The sequence below is a fragment of the Puma concolor genome, chromosome A1, assembly GCF_028749965.1.
Source record: "Puma concolor isolate L17-30 chromosome A1, mPumCon1.1.hap2, whole genome shotgun sequence".
NCBI lineage: Eukaryota > Metazoa > Chordata > Mammalia > Carnivora > Felidae > Puma > Puma concolor.
This window is the reverse complement of record NC_141667.1, coordinates 28,480,397-28,505,832: the sequence shown is the minus strand read 5'-3', so window position 1 is coordinate 28,505,832 and position 25,436 is coordinate 28,480,397. Positions and strand designations below refer to the sequence as shown.

Genomic DNA, 25,436 nt, shown 5'->3' with positions numbered 1-25,436 from the left:
GTCCACAGCACATGTTCTTTCCAAAAACTGTCTTGCCTCTCTTCCAAATGCTTGCCAGCTTTTAATAGTGACAGAATGAGGGATGCCTGGGTGGCTCAGTCGGTTGAACATCCAACTTCGGCTTAGGTCATGATCTCACAGTTTGTGGGTTCGAGCCCCGCAATCAGGCTCTGTGCTGACTGCTTACTCAGAGCCTGGAGGCTGCTTCAGATTCTGTGTCTCCCTTTCTCTCTGCCCCTCCCCCGCTCACGCTTTGTCTCACTCTGTTTCTCAAAAATAAATAATTTTTTTTTTAAAATTTAAAAAAATAGTGACAGAATGAAACAAAACAACTTCCACAAACTAATTCAAATCCTCAAATACTTTCACTCTGTGGGACACAGATTTATGTACATCACCTAAAGAAGGTCCAGATCCTTTAGAAATATATAACAGAGAGAGAGAGGATGGCCTAGCTACTATTAAGTAAACCTGTACTAGGTTTATCATAAAATCACCAATGATCAGTAGTTTTATTAAGCGTTGGTAACATCTATTGAAAGCAAGGTAATGCATGGAATTTTTCATTCCAGGGAAGACTTTACACTAATACTTTGATAGCAAGCATTTTAAAGGGCTTTTTGGGTGACAAGGAAGGAACATGGAGTTTTAGAAACATGTCTCTCAGATAGTTATAATTATCCCCACTTACTAGCTAAGGAAATGACAGTCCAGAGAGATAAATGATTTGCTCAGTCACATAGCTTGTAAGTGGCCAAGCTTGATGGCAAGTCAAGATACTTTAACTCCCAAGCCCACACAATTAATCTCTACATATTAGCCAGCGTTATAATTAACCATATAATGTTGGCATTATCTTAAATCTGGACCATTAGATATAATAATTAGAGACTACATAATTATATCTTAACAAGAGGTCGGTATAATACTATAATTAATATCATTATTCTAAATCAAAAATAAATTATTTTTAAGTCATTTGTAACTGAGACATATCCAAAATCACACAAAACACTCCCACCTACTATAAGATTGAAGTAGAATGTATTCCCTAATAAAAACAACAATAACCAGCCACCAGTATGCACTTGGTATCTTTCTAAATTTTCATGTAACTATTATACCCATTTTGCACCCATTGTTTAGATGTGACTGAGGCACAGAGAGGCTATGGAATTTGTATAAGATCCTAAAATGGGTATATGAAGCTATGTTTCCAACCAGCGCCTGCGCTCTTAAACAATGAGATCTGTTAGTGCAAGCAAAACATACACATGTGCATGCATGCACACAGACATACACACACATATTTAAGTTAAAAATACAGGAAGACACAAGACTACTGGTATGGACTCATCAAAAATGTCAATGGCATGGGAGGCAGGGTGATTGCTCTAGAATAAAGATTAAAGACAAATGACAATCAAATGCAAAACATGATCTGTAAAGAGATCCTGGTCTGGGGAAAACACAAGATACACAGGACATTTGGAGACAATTTTGGAAACTTGGGTATGGACTGTATATTAGATAATATTATCGTGTTAGTATTAAATTTCTTGAATGTCCTTTATAGTTTTGTGGTTATATAAGAGAATGTCTGTGTTCTTCAATACTGCCTGCTAAAACATTTGGGGATGTAGTCTTGCGCTACCTGCAACTTTCTATCAAATAGTTCTGAAAAGGGGTGCCTGGGTGGCTCAAATGGTTAAGTGTCTGACTTCGGCTCAGGTCACGATCTCACAGTCTGTGAGTTCGAGCCCCACATCAGGCTCTGTGCTGACAGCTCAGAGCCTGGAGCCTGCTTCAGATGCTGTGTCTTTCTCTCTCCATTTCTCCCCCACTCACATTCTGTCTCTCTCTCAAAAATAAATAAAGCTTAAAAAAATTAAAAAAAAATAGTTCTGAAAAGAGAAAATATATATATATACACACACACAGTGTGAGAGATAAGGCAGAGTGAAATTAGACAACATGGATATGGATACAGAGAGGGGGAGAGAAATGTATTTATGTTGACAGACACACATATACACAGAACGAATGATAAAGAAAATGTGGCAAATGTCAAACAATTGTATGTAAAGATTTCTTCCTCCCCAAAATCTAGGAAGTATAACCCTTTTAGCTATTCACTCAAACTTTCCCTGGACTCCATTTTTCTCACATGCCAACTTGAATATAAATTTTATTTATTTATTTAAATAAATTTTAAATAAATTTTAAATTTTATTTATTTATTTATTTATTTAAATTCAAATTAGTTAACATATTGTGTAGTATTGGTTTCAGGAGTAGAATTTAGTGATTCATCATTTACTCAAATATATATTCTTGCAAATATAAATTCTTGCAAAATAACTCTCCCTTGAAATCCCGAACAGATTAATTCCATTCTCGAGGTTCTAAGCTCCCTCCGTCCTGAACAGTTCATTTTCTCCTGGCTGATCTCTCTTAAAAAAAAAAACTGCATTTTTTTCACGTCTCATTCTGGATGAGTTGACTCATTTTACTCACTAAGGTGCTATTAACCGAGGCAAGTGGTAACAATGGATTATGGGTTCCTGGAATAGACTGCAGGGACTAGTCTGCAGGGACTAGTCTGCAGGACTTTAGGGATTTCCAAGATTCTCCCAGAAATGGAAACATTTAATAAAAGATCCATGTTTTTCACTATCATTCTATCTGCGTTCTAGTCTCTCATTTTCTGTTGGCTTTTTACCAACAGGAATAAAGTTGGTTTCTGACAGGCAGGGATACTCACCACTATACTAATGAGGAAGACACTAAAGTTGGTTTCTGAATTTGATATCTTGAGGCTTTGTTTTGGAAACTGTCTTCTGCCTCAAAGCACTTTTCTAAAATCTCTAATTTGAAGCTTTTGTGGAAAGGAAGGGTATTCACAGATATCATCTTGGGTACCTTTGCAGAATCTTACATGTGGATCCTGAAGAAAATTGATGCAAATTATACCTACAGGTGATGAAAAGAGAAAGTATGTCCCTTATGAGACCTAATAGTGAGTTTTCAAAATATAGTCACCTTGTTTCTCGAACCAGTCAGCAAAAAGGGGAAAACACACATATCCTATTACTTCTAAATTTTATTTTTGCCCTTTGCTAATGGCCATGGTGAATTTTACATCTTACCTTTGGTCAGTTGGTCTCTTACTTTCTCAAGTCATTTGATATTAGTTTCTTTGAGGTGTTATAAAATGAATGAGACAGAGGCCTGGAGGTAACACCGAGGACAAGCTTGTAGCAAGTGAACTTGCTTTTCAAAATGTGGGGAGTGCTGAAAACGGGTACTCACGGGGTCGCAATCACAAATCCACACAGCAGTCAGAAGGCAACATGAACAACTTGAAATGAGTCTGTATATAAAAACTCCCCTTCCCTTTAACCATTAGAATCTTGCCATGGGTTCCCCTAGAAACACGGGGCTCTCTCAGTTTAACTTTTATTTTCTCACTTTGAATAGCAACCTGGACAAAGAAAAAATATTTGTCTAGGCTCAGAAGAACAATGAAAGTGAAATAATAAATAACAGCTGGCATGCGCCTGGCTTCCGGGTCAGGGAGATAACAGGGAGCAGAGGAGGGAGCAGACACCATGTAAGAGGGAAGCCACTGCTCAGAGTAAGGGGGCTGTCAACAGGTGGGAATGAGAGCCCTGTGGAGACATTGGGTTTTTTTTGTTTTTTTTTTTTTTTCAAGAAAAGCTGCACAGATACATTTTAGGGTAAAATCTCCCAACTTTTAAATTCTATATGATGCAGTAATCCCCCTTACTGGGTATTCACCCAAAGGAAACAAAAACACTAAAGATATATGCACTCCTATGTTTATTGCAGCATTATTTACAATAGCCAAGCTACGGAAGCAGCCCAAGTGTCCATCAATAAATGAACGGCTAAAGAAGATGTGGCACATATATTCAATGGAATATTATTCATCCACAAAAAAAAAAAAAAAAAGAATGAAATCTTGCCATTTGTGACGACATGGATGGACCTAGAAGGGGTTATGCTAAACAAAATAAGTCAGACAGAGAAAAGACAAAAACTATACGATTTCACTTATACGTGGAATCCTCAAAAACAAAATCGACAAGCAGACTCTTAAATACAGATAACGAAGTGGTGGTTGCCAGAGGCAGGAGAGGAATGCAGAGGTATAAACTTCCAGTTACAAAATAAGTCAGTCATGGAGATGAAAAGTTCAATGCAGAGGATATAGGCAATAATATTGTAATAACACTGTATGATAACCAGTGGTGATGACACTTAGTAACGTATACAATTATTGAATTATTATGTTGTACATGGGAAATTATATGATATATATTATAATATATAACATTATATATAATATATATAACATATATAACAATATAACATTGTGCATTAATTACACTTCATTTGAAAATCAAAATAATAAAAAAAAATTTTATTTTTTTTTTTTAATTTTTTTTTCTAACGTTTATTTTTGAGACAGAGAGAGACAGAGCATGAACGGGGGAGGGTCAGAGAGAGGAAGACACAGAATCTGAAACAGGCTCCAGGCTCTGAGCGGTCAGCACAGAGCCCGACGTGGGGCTGGAACTCACGGACCGCGAGATCATGACCTGAGCTGAAGTTGGCCGTTTAACCGACTGAGCCACCCAGGCGCCCCTAAAAAAATTTTTTAAAGCTCTCAATTTTTGAAAAAAAAGTACGTGAACTGCATTCAATTTCATTGCTTATGTTGCCATTTATAGCCTCTGCTTCATACATAAACAAAGTGACATTCTATCAGACATCGAAAACTGCATCATGTGACTGGTTCAGATTGCAATAGCAGCATTAGAGATTTAACATAACCAAAAGTATAATTTCCTGGAAGATTTGTGTAGTTGATGAAAATGGCAGTAGCCCCCTTTTTAAAAGGGTGTTTGGGAGCGCTTGTGTGGCTCAGTTGGTTAAGCATCCGACTTCGGCTCAGGTCATGATCTTACAGTTCATTGGTTGGAGCCCCATGTCAGGCTCCAGGCTGACAGCTCAGGGCCTGGAGCCTGCTTCGGATTCTATGTCTCCCTCTCTCTCTGCCCTTCCTCCACTCATGTTCTCTCTCTCTCTCTCTCTCTCTCTCTTTCTCTTTCAAAAATAAATAAACATTTTAAAAATATTTTTTAAATAAACATTCTAAAAATATGTTTTTCAAAAGGTATTTATAAGAAGAGTAAACATCAGGACAATTTTGAGAACAATCTCACTTCCAGGAAGAGTGTAAAATCCCATGACATTCAAGATCCTGTGGCCTTTTTAATTCAGGAAGACAATAAGACAACTGACTCAAGTAAAGGAATAATTCCCACTTGGCCTGAGATCATTGACCAACTTCCTGTTTAGAGCTGGATGATAGAGGGCGAGGAGCACGACTACAGAAAACAAATCACTTTCTCCCAAGTACAGTTGGGGATGGGTGCCATGAATCTCCATGGACAATGGTAGGGTCTGCCTCCTCCTTTAAACACTGAGCGGTGGTGTTTCAGCCGAGTAGAGCGTGCTGTTTGCCATGGCAGCCACCTCCTGCCCACGCAAAAAGCCCTGGCACACAGGATTTTTGCGAATTGCCTGCCCTGCCCTAGAATTATTAGACAACAGGAGACTAGGGGAAGAGGGCAGGGAGAAGGAACCTGCTACCTGCCCAGCTCCTCTCTTTCTCTCATTGTAAATCCTGAGTTAGAAAGCAGCCTCTGCTCTCCCTGTTCCCCCCGTGCGGAGCATTAGTTGGCTCATGAGTCCAGCCAACAAAGGAGCCCCCCAGGTATGGGAGAAGGGCCGGAAGGGCTGGGGGAAGCAGCCGGCCATGGTTCTCTGGCAGAAGCTGGTGCCACCAGCACCCACACTGCCCCGTGTCCCAGCTGTGGTTCAGCCCCTCTCAGCCTTCCTGAAGGCTTTTCCCACTCCAAGAGAGAGCAGCCTGTTTGGTGTTCCATATGCTGGACAGAGAGAGAGAGAGAGAGAGAGTACATTCCCTTTGGAATTAGACAGAGAGAGAACAAAAGATCAAATGATAATTTCCTACATTTTGCATCTTCCCCCCACTTTCTAGCTAACAGCCAGGGAGCTGATGATTTGTTCCTGTGAGTGACAAGATTTCAGTGCCTCTTCCCATCTTTGCTCACAACAACCTACCCCACCCCAACGACGTGCCTCCAGACAGGGGGAAGCTAACTGCTTGGAGGGCTGGCTGTAATAAAAACAAGCAGGGGCTGGGAGCTCATGCATGTTGCAGAGGGGATCTGTGTTCCCAGCCTGCAAAAGGCTAGTTGCAAAGGTGCCAGATAACAAATAGGCCAGCGGTTCAGTAGAACAAAAATATTTTGTTCCTTTCCTCTCCTCCTCGCCTTCCAGCCTTCCCCTGCCTTCCATTCTCCTCTCCTCTCCTCCCCTCCCTCCCGTTCCCTTCTGTTTTTTCTCTCTCTCTCCCTCTCCCCCTCTTTCTTTCTCTCTCTTTCCTCTCTCTCTCTCCTCTCCCTACTCATGAACATTGAAATTAATGTCTTTAAGGGATTTGGAAGAAAACAGCATTTCAGGGGTCACCTGGGTGGCTCAATCGGTTAAGCATGTCAGGTCATGATCTCCCAGTTCATGGGTTTGACTCCCACATTGGGCTTTCTGCTGCCAAAGGATCCTCTGTCTCCCTCTCTCTCTGCCCTTCCCCCACTTTGTCTCTCTCAAAAATAAACAAACATTTTTTTAAAAAAGGAAAAAAATAGGGGCGCCTGGGTGGCGCAGTCGGTTAAGCGTCCGACTTCAGCCAGGTCACGATCTCGCGGTCCGTGAGTTCGAGCCCCGCGTCAGGCTCTGGGCTGATGGCTCAGAGCCTGGAGCCTGTTTCCGATTCTGTGTCTCCCTCTCTCTCTGCCCCTCCCCCGTTCATGCTCTGTCTCTCTCTGTCCCCAAAATAAATAAAAACCGTTGAAAAAAAAAAAAGGAAAAAAATAAATCAGTTTTTGGGGAGTGTATTTCCACTTCCCAAAGGGCTCATCCTGACCCTTCGGGTCCCAGCAAACTAGTGGTGTTTTGTTTTGTTTTGTTTTGTTGACAGGCCCTACCCATAGCCACACCCTACCTTGAGATGTAATTGAATGGAGGTCCACTGTGCCTGTGGTTGCAGCCGGGAATGTATTTCACAAAATTCCCAGTACCTCTTTGTGACTTGAGGTTAAAGACCAGCAGCAGCCAGGCGAGCACAGCTACGTTCTGTCATTACCAGCAGCCCTTACTTTGGTCTAGCAAAGAACTTGATGTTATGAGGGAGCTCTGCAAACACCTTCTAGAGGACAATCATTGGAATCACTGTTCTCTTAGAAGCACAGTTCTGAAGGTCTGAAGCCAGGAAAATGTCCTACACTTGTGTCTTTCCACATAAGAAGTATAGAAGAAGAGCGTAAATGACAAGCAAGAAGAGGGGCAGGCTCACAGAAAGTTCTTGCTTCCAAGCTGGAATAAGAAAGGAATGAAATGATAATAAAGATAATGCTTTAGAAAATCTCTTTGGGCAGAACTCCCTCGTGTCAGCATGTCTTTATGACTGTGTTGAAGGTAGCTAGTAGGCCAGGCAAGCTGCGGCTGCTTCATGCCGAGACGCGGACGGTAATGCAAGCCCATCCTGATAAACTGGGAGCAGGTGATCTGCCGTACAGGTGCTATTACTGAGGCCATTTGGCCCCCTGACCTGTCTCTCGGTCATCCACAGAATTCTGGATCCTTACAGTTTACAACTTGGCTTTTCAGATGTTTATAAAGCATCAGGTTTTTGTTGGCTCAGAGGGAGACCTGGCTGGAGGCTTCTGTCCCATGAACTAAATGTCAATGTCTAATAGTTGCTAGACTCACAGAGGTGCTATGATGTCATGGGCCTGCTTGGGCTGGGACCAGTTTTGTGACCTTGGAGATGCCCTCACTTCTCTGGCCCTAGATCCTTTAGTTTCTAAAATTAGGGGAGAAAATGTTTTTTCTTGTTATAACAGCTTTCTTGAGATATAACTCACACACCATAAAATTTACCCTTTTAAAAAGCATACAGTTCAGAGCTTTTTAGTATAATCACAGAGCTGTGCAATCATCACCACTATCTAATTTTAGAACATTTTCTTCAACCCAAAAAGAAACTATGCCACTTTAGCAATCAATCACATTTCTCCCTCCCCCTGGTCCCTGGTGACCCCTAATTTACTTTCTGAATCTATGGATTTGTCTATTCTGGACATTTCATATAAATAGAATCATACATCCTTTTTTGTTTGTCCCCTTTCACTTAATATGTTTTCAAAGTTCATCCATGTTACAGCAGGTACAAATACTTCATCCCTTTTTATGGTCAAGTAATATTCCACTGTATGGTGTATCACATTCTGTTTATCCATTCATCTGTAGATGGACATTTGGATTATTATAAATGGCTATTATAAATGGTGCCTCTATAAACATTCATGTAAAAGTTTTTGTGTGGACATATGTTTCAATTTCCCTTGGGTATATACTCTGGAGTGGAATTGCTGGGTCATATGGCAACTCTACATTTAGCATTTTGAGAAACTGCCAGTATATTTTTGGCTGCACCATTTTACATTACTACTGGCAGTGTTGAAGTTTCCAATTTCCTTACATCCTCATCAACACCTGTTATTGTCTAGTTTTTTATTTTAGCCTTCCTAGTGGGTTTGAAGTGTTTTCTTTTTGAAGTATCATTACGTACAATATCCCATTAGTTTTAGGTGTACATCATAGTGATTTGATATTTTTGTATATTATGAAATGATCATCATGATCAGTGTAGTTACCATCGGTAACCATGCAAAGTTATTACAATATCACTGACTATATTCCCTACACAGTACATTACATCCCCACGACTTATTTATTTCATAACTGGGAGTTTGTACTTCTTAATTGCCTTCCCTATTTTGCCCTGTCCCCTCATCCACTCTCCTGTCTGATAACCAACAGTTTCTTTTCTAGATCTATGAGTCTGTTTCTATTTTGTTGTTTTTTTAGATTACACATATAAGTGAAATCATATGGTATTTGTCTTTCTCTGACTTATTTCACTTAGCATAATACTCTCTAGGTATGGAAAGATTTCATTCTTTTTTAAGGCTCAGTAATATTCCACGATATATATATAGCACTTCTTCTTTATCGAATCATCTAGCAGTGATCACTTGGGATGCTTCCATATCTTGGATATTGTAAATAATGCTGCAATAAACATGGAAATGCATATATTTCTTTGAATTTGTAATTTTGTTTTCTTTGGATAAATATCCAGAAGTGGATTTGATGGATAGAATGATAGTTCCATTGTTAATTTTTTGAGGAAACCCCATACTATTTTTCATAGTAGCTGCAAGGGTTTGTATTCCTTCCAACAGTGCATGAGAGGTCCCTTCTTCACATCCTTTCCAACATTTATTTTTTTTTGTCTTTGTGATAATAGCCAATCTGACAGGTAGGAGGTAGTATCTCATTGTGATTTTGATTTGCATTTCCCTGATGATCAGTAATATTGAGCATCTTTTCACTTGCCTGTGGCTATCTGCATGTCTTCCTTGGGAAAATATCTATTCAAGCTCTCTGCCCATTTTAGAATCAGGTTATTTGTTTCTCATATATTAAGTTGTGTAAGTTCTTTATATATTTTGGATCTTAACCTCTTATTGGATATATGATTTGCAAACATCTTCTCCTGTTCAGTAGATTGCCTTTTCATTTTGTTGGTTGTTTTCTTCACTGTGCAAAAGCTTTTTAGTTTGATGTAAGTTCATTTGTTTATTTCAGCTTTTGTTATCCTTAACTGAGGAGACTGGGCCAAAAATATGTATGTGTGTGTATATATATATATATATATATATATATATATATATATATATATTGCTTTGGCTAATGTCATAGATAACTACCTATTTCATCTTCTAGAAATTTTATGGCTTTAGGTCTTACATTCAAATATTTAATCCATTTTGAATTTATTTTTGTATATAGAGTAAGAAAGTGGTCTAGTTTCATTCTTTTGCATATAGCTATCCAGTTTGCCCAACACCATTTGTTGAAGAGGCTGTCTTTTCCCCATTATATATTCTTGCCATCTTTGTCATAGATTAACTGACTATATATGAGTGGGTTTATTTCTAGAATCTCTATTCTATTCCATTGATCTATATCTGTTTTCATACCAGTACCATACTGTTTTTACTGTTGCTTTGCAGTATGGTTTAAAATCAGGGAGCATGAAACCTCCAGCTTTGTTCTTCTTTCTCAAGATTGCTTTGGCTATTTGGAGTCTTTTGTGGTTTCATACAAATTTTGGAACTCCTTGTTCTAGTCCTGTGAAAAAAACCTTTGGTATTTTGATGGGGATTGCACTGAATCTGTAGATGGCTTTGAGTAATATGGACATTTTAACAATATTCGTTCTTCCAATATATTAGCATGGCATACCTTTTCATTTATTTCCACTTATTTCCATTTGTTAATTGAAGAATTTGTCTTCAGTTTCTTTAATCAATGTCATAGCTTTCAAAGTACAGGCCTTTCACCTCCTTGCTTAAATTTATTCCTATTTTATTCTTTTTTTTCCTTCCAAGTTTTTATTTAAATTCTAGTTAGCTAACATACAGTATAATATTAGTTTCAGTATAGGATTTAGTGATTCATCACTCACATACAACACCCAGTGCTCATCACAAGAGCCCTCCTTAATGGCCATTACCCATTTAACCCATCCCACACCCACCTTCCCTCCAGGAAACCTCAATTCATTCTCTACAGTTAAGAGTCTGTTTTACAGTTTGCCTCTCTCTATTTTTCCCCTATGTTCATTTGTTTTGTTTCTTGAATTGAATTCCACACATATAGTATATTCCATATTATATATGGATATATATCCATGGAGATATATATATATATATATATATATATATATATATATATATATATAGAGAGAGAGAGAGAGAGAGAGAGAGAGAGAGAGAGAGAGATACAGATACAGATATAGACACAGATACAGATATAGATATCACATCTTCTTTATCCATTCTTTAGTCAGTAGACACTTGGGCTGTTTCCATAATTTGGCTATTGTAGATAACGTTGCTATAAACATCAGGGCATGTGTCCCTTTGAATCAGCGCTTTTGTATTATTTGAGTAAATATCTATCTAGTAGGGCAATTTCTGGGTCATGGGGTAGTTCTATTTTTAACTTTCTGAGGAACTTCCATTCTGTTTTCCAGAGTGGCTGCACAAGTTTGCATTCCCACCAAGAGTGTAAGAGGGTTTCCTTTTCTCTGCATCTTCACCAACATCGGTTGTTTCTTGTGTTATTACTTCTAGCCACTCTGACAAATATGAGGTGATATCTTATTGTAGTTTTGATTTGTATTTCCCTGATGATGAGTGATGTTGAGCAACTTTTCATGTGTCTGTTAGCCATCTATATTTGTTCTTTGGAAAAATGTCTATTCATGTCTTCTGCCCATTTTTCAACTTGATACAATTATTTTCTTCATTTCTCTTTCTGATAGCTCATTATTAGTGTGTAGCAACACAACCAATTTCTGTACGTTAAGTTTGTATCCTGTGACTTCACTGAGTTTGTGTATCAGCTCTAGCGGTTTTTTGGTGGAGTCTTCAGGGTTTTCTACAAAGTATCATCCCATCTGCAAACAGTGAAAGTTATACTTCTGCCTTTCCAACTTTGATACCTTCTATTTCTTGCCTAAATCTTGTGACCAAAATGCCCAAACAATGTTGAATAAAAGTGGCAAGAGTGGGCACCCTTGTCTTGCTCCTGATCTTAGAGGAAAAGCTTTCAGCTTTTCACCATTGAGGATGATATTAGCTGTGAGTTTGTCTATGTGGCCTTTATTTTGAGGTACATTCTTTTTTTTTTAAGTTTATTTATTTATTTATTTATTTATTTATTTATTTATCTGGGGGCGGGGGGACGAGTGGGGAGGGGAAGAGAGACTGGGAGAGAGAGAATCCCAAGCAGCCTCCGCACTGTCAGCTCAAAGCCCGATGTGGGGCTCAAACTCACCAACCACAAGATCATGACCTGAGCCGAAATCAAGAGTCAGACGTTTAACTGGCTGAGCCACCCAGGCGTCCCTACATCCTTCTATACCCACTTTGTTGAGAGTTTTTTATCATAAATGGGTGATAAATTTTGTCCAATGCTTTTTCTGCATCTATTAGGATAATCATGTGCTTTTTTATTCTTTATTTTGTTGATGTGGTATGTCATGTTGATTAAGTTACAGATGTTGAATCACTCTTGAATTGCTTCAATAAATCCCACGTGCTTGTAGTGTGTGATCCTTTTAACGTATTGTTGAATTACTAATATTTTGTTGAGGATTTTTGCATCCATATTCATTAGGGATAGTGGCCTGTAATTTTCTTTTTTGTTGTTGTGTCTTTGTCTGGTTTTGATATCAGGATAAAACTTGTCTCATGAAATGAGTTTAGAAGTGCTCCTTCCTCTTCAATATTTTGAAATAATTCGAGAAGCACAGGTACTAACCACTTTAAATGTTTGGTGAATTCATCTATAATACTATCTGGTCCTGGGCTTTTGGTTTTCGAGAAGTTTTTAAATTGATATTTCAATTTCATTGCTTGTAATCAGTGTTTTCAGATTTCCTGTTTCTTTGTAATTCAGTCTTGGAAAGTTGTGTGTCTCTAGGAATTTATCCATTTCTTCTAAGCCTCGCGATTTGTTGGTATATAATTGTTCATAGTAATCTCTTGTGATTTTTTTTTTTCTGAAGTATCTGTTGTAACTTCTCTTTCATTTTTTATTTTATTTATTTGGGACCTTTTGCTTTCTTTTCTTGATAAGGCTGGCTAAAGGTTCATCATTGTCTTTTTAACTTTTCAAAGGACTGTTTTTAGTTTCATTGATTTTTTAAAATTTTTTAGCCTCTATTTCATTTATTTCTGCTATGATCTTTATTATTTTCTTCCTTCTACTAACTTTGGGCCTTGTTTCTTTGTTTTTGTTTTTGTTTAGTTCTTTTAGGTATAAAGTTATATTATTTGAGATTTTTCATGTTTCTTGACATGGGCCTATATCACTATGACCTTTGCTCTTAAAAGTGTTTTTGCTGTATCCCATAGGTTTTGGAAAATTGTGTTTCCATTTTCATTTGTTTCAAGGTATTTTTTGTTTTGTTCTTTGATTTCTTCATTGACCCATTGTTTGTTTAGAGGCATGTTGTTTAGGCTCCACATGTTTGGGTTTTTTCTAGTTTTCATCTTGTAATTGATTTCTAGTTTCATACCACTGTGGCCAGAGAAAATGCTTGATATGATTTCAGTCCTCGTGTGTTTATTGAGACTTGTTCTGTGGTCTAATGTGTGATCTGTCCTGGAGAATAGTTCATGTGCACATGAAAAGAACATGTGTTTTGCAGTTTTTGGATGAAGTCTTCTGCATACATTAAGTTCATATAGTTTAATGCATCATTTAAAGCCAATGTTTCCTTATTAATTTTCCATCTGAATAATCTATCCATTGATGTAAGTATAGTATTTAAGTTCCCCAATATTATTGTATTACAGGCAATTTCTCCCTTTATGTCTGTTAATATCTGCTTTATATATTTCAGTGCTCTTAGTTGGGGAGTACAAATATGTACAAATGCTATATTTCCTAATTTGAATGTATAAATTTATATGAATGTTATATCCTCCTCTTGGATTGACTCCTTTATCATTATGTAATATATCTTCTTTGTCTTGTTACAGTCTTTGTTTTAAAGTCTGATATTATTTAATATGAATATTGCTACTTCAGGTTAATTTTTGTTTCCATTTGTATGGGATATTCTTTTCCCCCTTCACTTTCAGTCTATGTGTGTCCCTAGATCTGAAGTGAGTCTGTTATAGGCAGCATAGAGATGGGCCTGAGTTTTTTTAATCCATTCAGCCATCCTATGCCTTTTGATTGCAGCATTTAGTTCATTTAGATTTAAAAGAATTATCTATAGGTATACATTTATTGTCATTGTGTTCATTGTTTTTTGGTTGTTTTTGTGGTTCTTTGTTCCTTCCTTCTTCTCTTGGTTCCTTCCCTTGTGGTTTGATGGTTTTCTTTAGTGTTATGTATAAGTTCCTTTGTCTTTATTTTTTGTGTCTTCATTATAGATTTTTGGTTTGTGGTTATTATGAGGTTCATATATATTGACCTATACGTATGGAAGTCTATTTTAAGCTGACAGTCATTTAAATTCAAATGCATTCTAAAAGTAGGAAGCCCTTCATGAATTTGCATGTGATCCTTGTGCAACAGTCATGCTAATCTTCTCTGTATCATTCCAATGCCAAAGTGAGAAATTGATCAGTGATTGTCAAAATGACAACCCAGAGTGAAAAGTACATTTTATTATAGGACCCAATATAAATTTAATTTATATATTTAAATTTAAAAATTATAATATGTACATTAAATAACTGAAGTGCAACATTTTATGAAACAGTATTTACCCTTACTACCTGCAATATACTTCTTCTTTTCTCTGTCTTTATTGCTGGTGGTGACTCATTAAATTAATTTCATGACATGCTAAGCGAGTTACAACCCATAGCTTAAAATCTCTGATCTAGATCATTAATTCATTCAACAAATATTTATGCAACACCAACATGTGCCAGGTTGCCAGGTATTGTTCTAAGTTCAGCAGAGAATTAAATAGACAAAAATTCTTGCCCTTATAGAGCTCACGACCTAGGAGTGGGATTGTATATACATGTAATATGTGACATGTATGATATATCTCCATAAACTATAAGGTATGCCAGATGCGGTAGCAGATGTTATTGATGCCCCACCCAGAACCTGGAATATCGTATCATATCATATCATTATTTTGGTGTGCTTGTTCTTTTTTTTTTTTTTTTAATTTTTTTTTTTTTAAACTTTTTATTTATTTTTGAGACAGAGAGAGACAGAGCATGAAGGGGGGAGGGGCAGAGAGAGAAGGAGACACAGAATCAGAAGCAGGCTCCAGGCTCTGAGCCATCAGCCCAGAGCCTGACGCGGGGCTCGAACTCACGGACCGCGAGATCGTGACCTGGCTGAAGTCGGACACTTAACTGACTGCGCCACCCAGGCGCCCCGGTGTGCTTGTTCTTATTCCAAGAGCCAAGATCTGCATGTTTCGCTTTGAGACTTTTTCCAAAGTCACAGAAGGCTTATTTGCGTACCTTGGGTAGAAGCAGAAATTAACCCCCCATTCCCAAGAAGCCTACAGCCAATGACTAATGGAAGTCAGTATAAAAGTACCCCAGCTTCTTCTCCACTTGTGTGGGGTAACTGGAGCATATCCCAAGAAACCACTTCTACTTGAATTCTTGGCACAAAGTCTACTTCTGGGGTAACTCAAACTGTGAAAGAAGATGATACGTGCTATTATAAGAAATAAATAAGAAAAGAGGTTAGAGGGTGATAGAGGGTAATTTTAAATGGGGTAATCTGGGAAGGCCTCACTGATAAGAAATAAGTGATATTTGAAGAAAAGCCTAAAGGCGGTAAGGGAGAAAGATATGTGGATATGGAAAAGAGAGAATGTTTCAGACAAGGGGGACAACAAGTGTAAAGGCCCTAAAGCAAGAGTAAGTAGACCAGTGCAATAAGCTAAATGTCTGTATCACCCCAAATACGTATGTTGAAGCCTTAACTTCCAATGTGATGGTATCTGGAGGTGGGCCTTTGGGAGGTAAGTAGGTTAAAATGAGGTCATCAGAGTGTATTCAATGATGAGATTAGTGCCCTTATAATGAGATGAAGGGAGCCAGCACTCTTTCTGCCATGTAGGGATACAGCAAGAAGGCAGCCATCTATGAACAAGGAGGAGAGCTCTCACCAGAACCCGACCATGTTGATGCCCTGTCTCAGACGTCCAGAACCAGGAGAAATAAATCGCTGTTTAAGCCACCCAGTCTATGACATTCTTTTACAGCTGCCCTAACTGACTAAGACAACCAGAGGAATGACAGCAGGAAAAGACAGGAGATTCATGGGAGAGGTCACAGACAGAAGAGGCACCTCTAAGAAGACACTTTTAACTTCACCATTTTGTTTTTCAACCATATATTACCAATTGAGGGTTATAACATCAGGAAACCTGATTCAAAAGTATACCATGTTATTTAAAGTCAGGAAAATGTGGTAATAGCAGGAAAAGAAGCTGAAAGAGGTGTCAGAGGTTGTGTGTGAACATTTTAAAACTCCTACCAACACTCATGTATGGTTTGTTTTTTTTTTAAGTAGGCTTTCTAAAAAGAAAAACTAAAGTAAGCTTTTTATATTGACTTGCATGGCTTCCTATTATTAATTACATCTTATTGCCAGGATTCAGGGGTGCCCTGGGAGCTTTCACATTTTCTAATCCTTTTAATTGGCGGCTTATGAGCGATGCAATTGTCCTTTGGCATTAATGTTCTCATCTAAAAAAATGGGCCTATCAGCCTTGACTGCCACTGACACCATCATACCTGTTTGGTAAACACTCATCCATTCTCTCAAGGAGGAGGAAGGGTCAAAAGAACAGTGAGAGAATAAAGGAGGTTGAGAAATAATTTTTGGGTTGTTATGGGAAGAAAGAACTACTCTTTTACGCTCACATTTTAGAGAAGGAAATTCCTTCTATGCTAATCCAAACAGAGGACTCATCTTTGCTTAAACTCTTTTGGTGATGGACTCCTCACCGCTTTGCAAAATGATCATTCCAATTCTCAGGCCCCATTGATCATATTAAAAGTCCTCCATTACTTTGAATTAAATTCCAAAGAACTTTCTAAGCAACGCAGAAGAAGTATCTCTTTCATGTGACAATCCTTTATATGACTGAATAAAACCAACCCACCTGCCTCGTTTTTCCTCCACCAAGCATCATCAGATCTATAGGACATTCCACATATGGTTACAAGCACTTGAACACAACTTAGATGATTGACTTGTCAAAAATTATGCTAATCATAAATGTTACTGCACACCTAATGCTCCTCTAAGTGTTTTTACTTCAATTACCTTCTTTAATACTCAAGCAGTCCTATGAGGTAGGTACAATTACTATTCCTATTCTATAGATGGGGACAATATGAAACAAAGAAGTTAAATAATTTGCCTAATTACACATAATCAATAAGAAGTGGACCCAGACACTCAAACTTGCTAGTTTGACTCCAGAGCTTATATTATTCACTATCATTCGGTTCTACCACCTGTCAAAAGTTCAGAAATAACAGAAGTAAAACCAATGAACCACTGTTAATTGTGCACATACCAAAAAGAAAATTTGCAAACCAGGAACACTCAAACCAGAACACGGGAGGAGGCTCAAGGGTATATTGTTATAAAGCAGCTTATATCATGAGAAAGCAGTGATTTTATAATTTGCAGTGATTGGTTATAATACTAGAATTTTCTTAAAGAATGAGGAATTGATCAATGGTTATCTCATATGAACCTTGAGAAACAGTTTAAATTTACTTATGATTTTTAGAGACACAAGCGAAGAGTGACCCAGGTCAAATAAAAGCTAAATTCAGTTTTGTTTGTATGACTTAACTGGTTTTGTCTGCTCAAGGAATTTTCAAGGCAAGTATCTATTTGTTTTTTATTTTAACATACCTATCCACTAACAAACCCAGGGTTAGTTAGGAAGAGTCCAGACTAAGACTCAGGCCTTCTGGTTCCCAGTCCAATGCTCTTTTCACCATGTTACATTACCCTGAGTGTGGATAGAATGCCCTGGGGAGAAAGTAGGGGGGATTGAGGGAGGGAGAACTGGATATAGAATTCCCAAACCCCAATCCCCAGAAGAACTGGGGAAATCCTTTGAGTTTTCACTTCTCTTACCAAAAATAACCTTCCCTATTTCTAAATTTAGTCAGAAAAATGCACATTGGCAAAGACAAAAAGGTAGCCTTGCTCTAGAAAAGACTTCTAAGATTCTCCCTAATTCCCACACCTTGGGCCTCAGTGAAGATGAAGATCAGGGAAGTTTTCACTTCAAACCAGGAAGGAAACAGTGGCCTCCAGCCACAGATGCTTGTCACCTGAGGCTGTTGAGATGGTGAAAATTCACTGCTGAAAGCTTCCTTTGTGTTTTGTTTTCCTTCTTCCCCAAAGAGCTGAGAAGTGGAATAAGGAGAAAGGGGTGGGCTCAGTTTATAAAGCTGACTCTGAAAGATTTCATCAAAAAAGTGAACGCTTAGGAAGGACATGTGAAGCAAAATCTCAGAGAAAGAAACCAAGGAAGAACACAGAAATAACAATTATCAATAGTATTATCCTATGGCAACAGCAGGACTATCTATTTAGCATGAAAGTCAGCTCATGTCATGCTACTCAAGGCCTCAGTGGTTTCCCTCTTCCCTCCCAAGAGGAAACTTAACTTCAGAAAGGCACTGCATAGTCCTCGTTCAGAACTCTGCTCAAATTGTGTTTTCGAAGGGGCTCATCTTGACTCTCTGACTAAATTCAAACTCTCCCTCTCTCACTTGTCTGTTTTACCTCTTAGCATATACCACTACCTAACATGTGGTTTATTTGTTTGTTTTTAGTCTCTTCTCCCCCAAGCTCCAGACTATAATGCCAGGGAAAACATCTCAGACTGAGTCTAATTTTTTTCCTGCTATAATCCAGCATATAAAACTGAAACTGGTAATGGTCGATGGATGGATGAATTAATGAATGAATGAAAAAAATGAATGAACATGGGTGCCTGGGTGACTCAGTCAGTTAAGCCTCCGACTTCAGCTCAGGTCATGATCTCAGAGTTGGTGAGTTTGAGCTCCCCCACATCGGGTTCTCTGCTATCAGCACAGATCCTGCCTCAGATTCTCGGTCTCCCTCTCTCTGCCCCTCCTCTGGTTGCTGGCACTCTTCTCTCTCTCTCTCTGTCAAAAATAAATAACATTAAAAAAAAAAATGAATGAATGAAACTAGGAGTAAAAAAAGAAAGCACATAGGTAAAGATAGTAACAAAAAGATGAATAATCTCAACAGTAAGGAGACCTGAAAATGAGGTTTGTCACCCAAAAATGGACAGAAAGATGGGGCAAGATGAGAGGAACTGATAAATCCTCAGTGGCTAAAAAAAGTAAGAATGTTCATCTTATTTGCAAACCCAACCGAAGGCCTGTATTTTTTTTTTTTAATTTTTTTTTCAACGTTTTTATTTATTTTTGGGACAGAGAGAGACAGAGCATGAATGGGGGAGGGGCAGAGAGAGAGGGAGACACAGAATCGGAAACAGTCTCCAGGCTCTGAGCCATCAGCCCAGAGCCTGACGCGGGGCTCGAACTCACGGACCGCGAGATCGTGACCTGGTTGAAGTCGGACGCTCAACCGACTGCGCCACCCAGGTGCCCCCGAAGGCCTGTATTTTAAGAGCTCTTTCTCTCTAGTCTCACATACACAAAAATGATTCTGATAGCTTTTATTTAGTGAGCCAGACATATGATCTGTATTAGTTCCAGTCTTCACAATGACCCTGAGTAATGAATTATTATCCCTACTTCACAGATGAGGAAAGTAAAGGCAAAAGGCGAAGCAATTTATTCACAATAGCCAAAAGTTGAACACCCCCCAAATGGCCATCAACGAATGAATGGATAAATAAAATGTATGTATATCTTTAACATAGAGTATTATTTAGCCACAAAAAAGGAAGGAGCTATTAATACACACTATGACATGGATAAACCTAAAAAAAAAAAAAAAAAAAAAAAAAAAAAGAATGTGCTATGCGAAAGAAGCCAGACACAAAAAGTTACATACTGTATAAATTCCATTAATATGAAATAACCAGAATAAGTACATCCATAGAAACAGAAAGCAGATTGGTTGTCAAGGACTGGGAGGAGAAGGACAAGGAATGACTGCTCAGTGGGGGTATATGGGCTCTTCTTAGGGGGTGATAAAAAGGTTTTGGAATCACCTAGATACAGGTGATGGTTGTACAGCACACAACATTGTGAATAAAATAAATGCCACTGTATTGTACACTAAGATAGTTAATTTTATGTTCACCTCAATAATTAAACTAAATTAAATCAATTAAATTAAATCAAATCAAAGGGTTAGCAATTTGCACAGTGTTAAAGTGAGTTCCTCAAGTTTAAATGAAAGGGCACAAAACAACAATAAGAAAGCATATGGAAGTATAAAACTCACTGGTAAAAGTAAAGATAAGGTAAATACACAATCCTGTACTACTGTAACGGTGGCATGTAAATCATTTTTATTTTAATATAAAAGTTTAGAGGTAGTATCATGAATAACTATAATTATATACCTACAGATATTTGATCATGAAACGCAATATAAAAAGATGTAAATTGTCACATTGATAGCATATGGGGGAGAGGTCAAAGTGTAGAATTTTTATATACTATAGAAATAATGTTGTTATTAGCTCAAAATTAACTCATAAGTATAAAATGTCTTATATAAGCTTCATGGTTACCAAAAAGAAAATACCCATAAAAAATAAACAAAGAAAAACAAATTAAAGCATATTACTAAAAAAAAATCAACACGATACAAAAAGAAGAAAGTGAGAGGAAATGAGGAACAAAAGAACTACAAGACAGACAAAAAACAATTAGCATAATGTCAGTAGTAAATCCTTTCATATCAATAATTCCTTCAACATAAATGGATTAAACTCCCCAGTCAAAAGAATGGCTGAATTAATTTTTAAAAAGAACCTACTATATGCTATCTATAATAGACTCGTTTTAGATTTAAGGGCAAATAGGCTAAAAGTGAAGAGGTGAAGATATTCCACACAAATGGTAAAAACAAAACTAAACAAAACTAAACAAAACCCACAGACATGGCCATACTTACATCAGACAAAACAAACTTTAAGTAAAAAACTGTCACTAAACACAGAGAAGGACATTATGTAATGGCAAAAGGATCAATTCATCAAGAAGATATAACAAAATTATATATGCACTTGACAACAGAGCACCTAAGTATATAAAGCAAACATTGACAGATCTGAAGGGAGAAATAGACAATAACATAATAATAGTAAAAGACATCAATAACCCACTTTCAGTAATGGATAGGATATCCAGGCAGAAGAGCAATAAGGGAACAGAGGATTAGACAACACTACAGACCAAATAAGCCTAACAGAAATACACAGAACATTCCACTCAACAGCAGTAAAATACACATTCTCTTCAAGCACACGTGGAACATTTCCCAAGAAAGAGCCCATGTTAGGTCACAAAACTAGTTTTAGTTTCAATGTTAAGAATATTGAAATGGCATCAAGTATCTTTTCCAAAACACAACAGAAGGAAACTAGAAATCAATAACAGAAGGAAAACTAGAAAATTCACAAATGAAAGTGGAAATTAAATAACACACTCTTGAACAACCATTGGGCCAAAGGAGACATCAAAACGAAAACCAGAAAATTACTTGAGACAATTGAAAATGAAAGTGCAGCATACAAAAACTTATGGGATGCAGCAGAATAAGAACTAGCAGGAAAGTTTATAGCGATAATCACCTACATTACAAACAAAGACAGACTGAAAAACAAAACCCAACCTTAAACCCCAAGGAACTAGAAAAAGAAGAAAAAACAAAGCCCAAAGTTAGCAGAAGGAGTAAATAATAGAAATTAGAGAAGAAATCAATGAAATAGAGAACAGAAGAAAAACAAATAGACAAAATCAACAAAATTCAGTTGCTCTTAAAAAAAATAACAAAACAGATGAAACTTTAGCTAGACTAAGAAAAAAAAGAGAGAGGAGAGTCAAATAAATAATATCATAAATGAAAAAGGAAATATTATACCTGACACCAGAGAAGTAAAAAGGATCATAAGAAACTACACAAGAAAACCCTTGTGTGCTATTGGTAGGAAGGTAAAATAGTGTAGTTGCTATGGAAAATAGTATGGAGATTCCTCAAAAAACTGAAAATAGGACTAACATATGATCCAGCAATCCCACTTTGGGTATATGTCCCCAAAATTGGTATCAGGATCTTTTTTTTCATGTTTATTTATTTATTTTTGAGATAGAGAAAGTGAGAACACAAATGGAGGTGGGGGGCAGAGAAAGAGGGAGACGCAGAATCCAAAGCAGGCTCCAGGCTCCCGAGCTGTCAGCACAGAGCCCAACACGGGGTGCGAATCCACGAACTATGAGATCATGACCTGAGCTGAAGTTGGCCACTTAACCGACTGAGCCACCCAGGAGGTCCGTTATCAGGATCTTAAAGAGATATTTGAACTCTCGTGTTCACTGCAGCATTAGTCACAGTAGCCAAGATACAGAAACAACCTAAGTATCCAAGGACGGATAAATGGACAAAGAAAACATGGTATATACATACAGTGGGATGTTATTCAGCCTGTAAAAATGAAAATCCTGTTATATGATAGAACATGGCTGAACCTGGAGGCTGTGATGCTAAGTGACATAAACCAGTCACTTATAATAGGTATCTAAAATAGTCAAACTCAGACGCCTGGGTCAGTCTTGAGCATCTGACTCTTGATTTCAGCTCAGGTCACGATCCCAGGGTTGTGGGATCAAGCCCTGTGTCAGGCTCCGTGCTAAGTGTGGAATCCACTTGTGATTCTCTCTCTTTCTCTCTCTCTCTCTCTCTCTCTGCCCCTCTCCCCTGCTCGAATGCATTCTCTCTCTCTCACTCTCTCTCTCTAATTAATTAATTAAAAATAAATAAATAGTCAAATTCATAGAAGCAGATAGTAAAATGGTAGTTTCCAGGGGCTGGATGGAGGAGACAATGGGAAGTCATTCTTCAACGGGTATAAAGTTTCAGTTATGCAACAGGAATAAGTTCTAGGAGATCTGCTGTACAACATTGGGTCTAGAGCTAACAATATTGTATAGTACACTTAAAATTTTGTTAGGAGGGTAGATGTCATGTTAAGTGTTCTTACTACAGTTAATAAAATAAAATAAAATAAAATAAAATAAAATAAAATAAAATAAAATAAAATAAAATAAAATAAAAAACAAATATTTGCCATATATCAGAAACTTCATTGGGAACTTACCTAACAGTGTGTTCCCCCCATCCCTCCCCCAAAACACATACAAGATAGAAAAGAAGAAAGCACATAGGTCAAAGTCATTTTACCTCTGTATACAAATTGGGCATTTCAGGAGGAATACTTGTCTTACTCTCACTTGGGCTTTATCAAGTCGAACACTGAAGCAGCAGATCTTGTCAAAATACAAAGACAGACTGGAAGGTAATAAGCTCTAACAAGCTCCCAGGTAATGCCAATGCAGCTGGTCTAAGGACCACACTTTGAGTAGCTAGACGCACATACACTGGCCTAAAGAAACCCACGTGGCTAGTGCAGACTGACGACCACTGTATTTGATTCAGCATGCTCAGTTTCCCTCTTCGAGTTTAGGACACATGGATCTTTATCAGTCAACAGGCCAGCTCTCTTCCTACTGCATGTCCACATGGAGAAAAATATTCCCATTTCCCATGTTCATACAGGCTCACTGTACTTAACCTAACAGTTTATTCACTAATGAGGGTTTCCTTGGAAGTAAGGAAACATTGTCTAATAATAGTAATGCTTTATATTTACACATGGTTTATAATTTACCAAGTGCACTCACACGTTAGGTCATATCAGCCTCACAATGATCCTTGGAAATAGAACAGAAGAGTGTATTATAAACCCATTTGATAGAGGCTAGCAGAGTGCCTTCAGAGTTGGAGCCATCAGGGAAAGCTTTTAGAAGAAGCTGATTTTGAATATGAAGATCAGGAATGTCTAAAATTTGGAGTAGGTGAAGACTGGGAGAAATAAAATTCCAAGAAGGAAAGATGGGATTCAAATACTATAAATATTTATTGAGCTACTACTCCAAAACCAATAAGATCAGCAGGAGCAAAGATATTTTAATTTTATTCTGTGGGAAGTAGGCACCATTAAGAACTTTAATTCCGGGAGTGATATAATCAGATTCATCATGGAAGCATTTGAGTTTCACACAAGCAAGGCTGGTGAGAGTGAGACCATCCAGCCCAGCAGGGGGCTACTGAAGGGGGAGAAGTAAAAAAAGATGAAGGCATGAATTGAAGCATTAACAGTGAAACGGGATAAAGAAGATGTTTGTGGGGCGCCTGGGTGGCTCAGTGGGTTAAGCATCCGACTTCGGTTCAGGTCATGATCTCACAATTCATGAGGCTGAGCCCCGCATTGGGCTCAGCACCTGGAGCCTGCTTTGGATTTTGTGTCTCCCTCTCTCTCTGCTCCTCCCCCAATCCTCTCTCTCTCTCTCTCTCTCTCTCTCTCTCTCTCTCTCTCTCAAAAATGAATAAACATTTTAAAAAATTAAAAAAAAATATTTGTGCCTGATTGGATGTAGAATGTGAGACAAAGGGAACATTAACAGTTGAAGTCATCAGAAAAGATAAGGGTTTATATCTGAAGGACCATAAAAATGTACATGACCTTTGACTTAATTATGTCTCACTTAGGCTAAGAAATAAGAAAATTAATCCCTCAAAGGCAAATTTTTTTCCACAAATATGTTCATTATAGTATTATTTATAACAGTAAAAATTTGGCGGTGCCTGGGTGGCTCAGTTAGTTAAGTGTTCGACTTCAGTTCTGGTCGTGATCATGAATTCCAGCCCCTTCACTGGGCTCTTCACTGTCGCTGCTTGGGATTCTCTCTCTCTCTCTCTCTCTCTCTCTCTCTCTCTCTCTCTCTCTGCCCCTCCCCTCCCAAAACAAATAAATAAACTTAAAAAGAACTGGGGAACAACTTAAATGTTCATAATATGGTATGATTAAGTAATTATTATTATTGTGCAATAAGAGTAAAATTACATTATAAGATTAAAGAAAAAATTGAGGAAATTTAAAAGACCTAAATAAACAGAGACATAGTTTCTGGGTGGAAGAACTAATGTTTCAAGGATATAAACCTTTTTCAAATTAATAAATAAGTGAATTATAATGCCCAGGAAATTTTTTTTAATTTGAACAAATTGATTCTAAAATTTTATGAAAAAAATATACATTTATCAAGAAAATTTTAAAAGACTTTGATAAAGTATTTGCATTAATTGGCATTACAATATGCTATTTTTACAATACAATTATCAAAATTGTGCATTATTGGCTTGCAAATAGGCATGTCAAACAAAACAGAATAGTGCCCAGAATAAATATGAATACATATGTAAATGTAATGTGTGATATTTATACTAGAAATCAGTGAAGAAATCATGGATTTTTCAATAAAGGGGAATGGGATAATTCACTATGCATTCAGAAGAAAATTAATCTAACATTTATAAATAAAAATATGTAATTATAGTTAAATTATATATGATTTGCA

At 37.5% G+C, this 25,436-nt stretch overlaps 1 non-coding gene across 1 annotated transcript; it reads right to left on the bottom strand.

Moving 5' to 3' along the window:
- Nucleotides 1-14,295: 14,295 nt before the first annotated feature.
- Nucleotides 14,296-14,403, bottom strand: LOC112861824 (U6 spliceosomal RNA). Its single transcript, XR_003223714.1, has one exon. It is a non-coding gene; the product is annotated as a U6 spliceosomal RNA (small nuclear RNA).
- Between the last annotated feature and the right edge of the window lie 11,033 nt (nucleotides 14,404-25,436).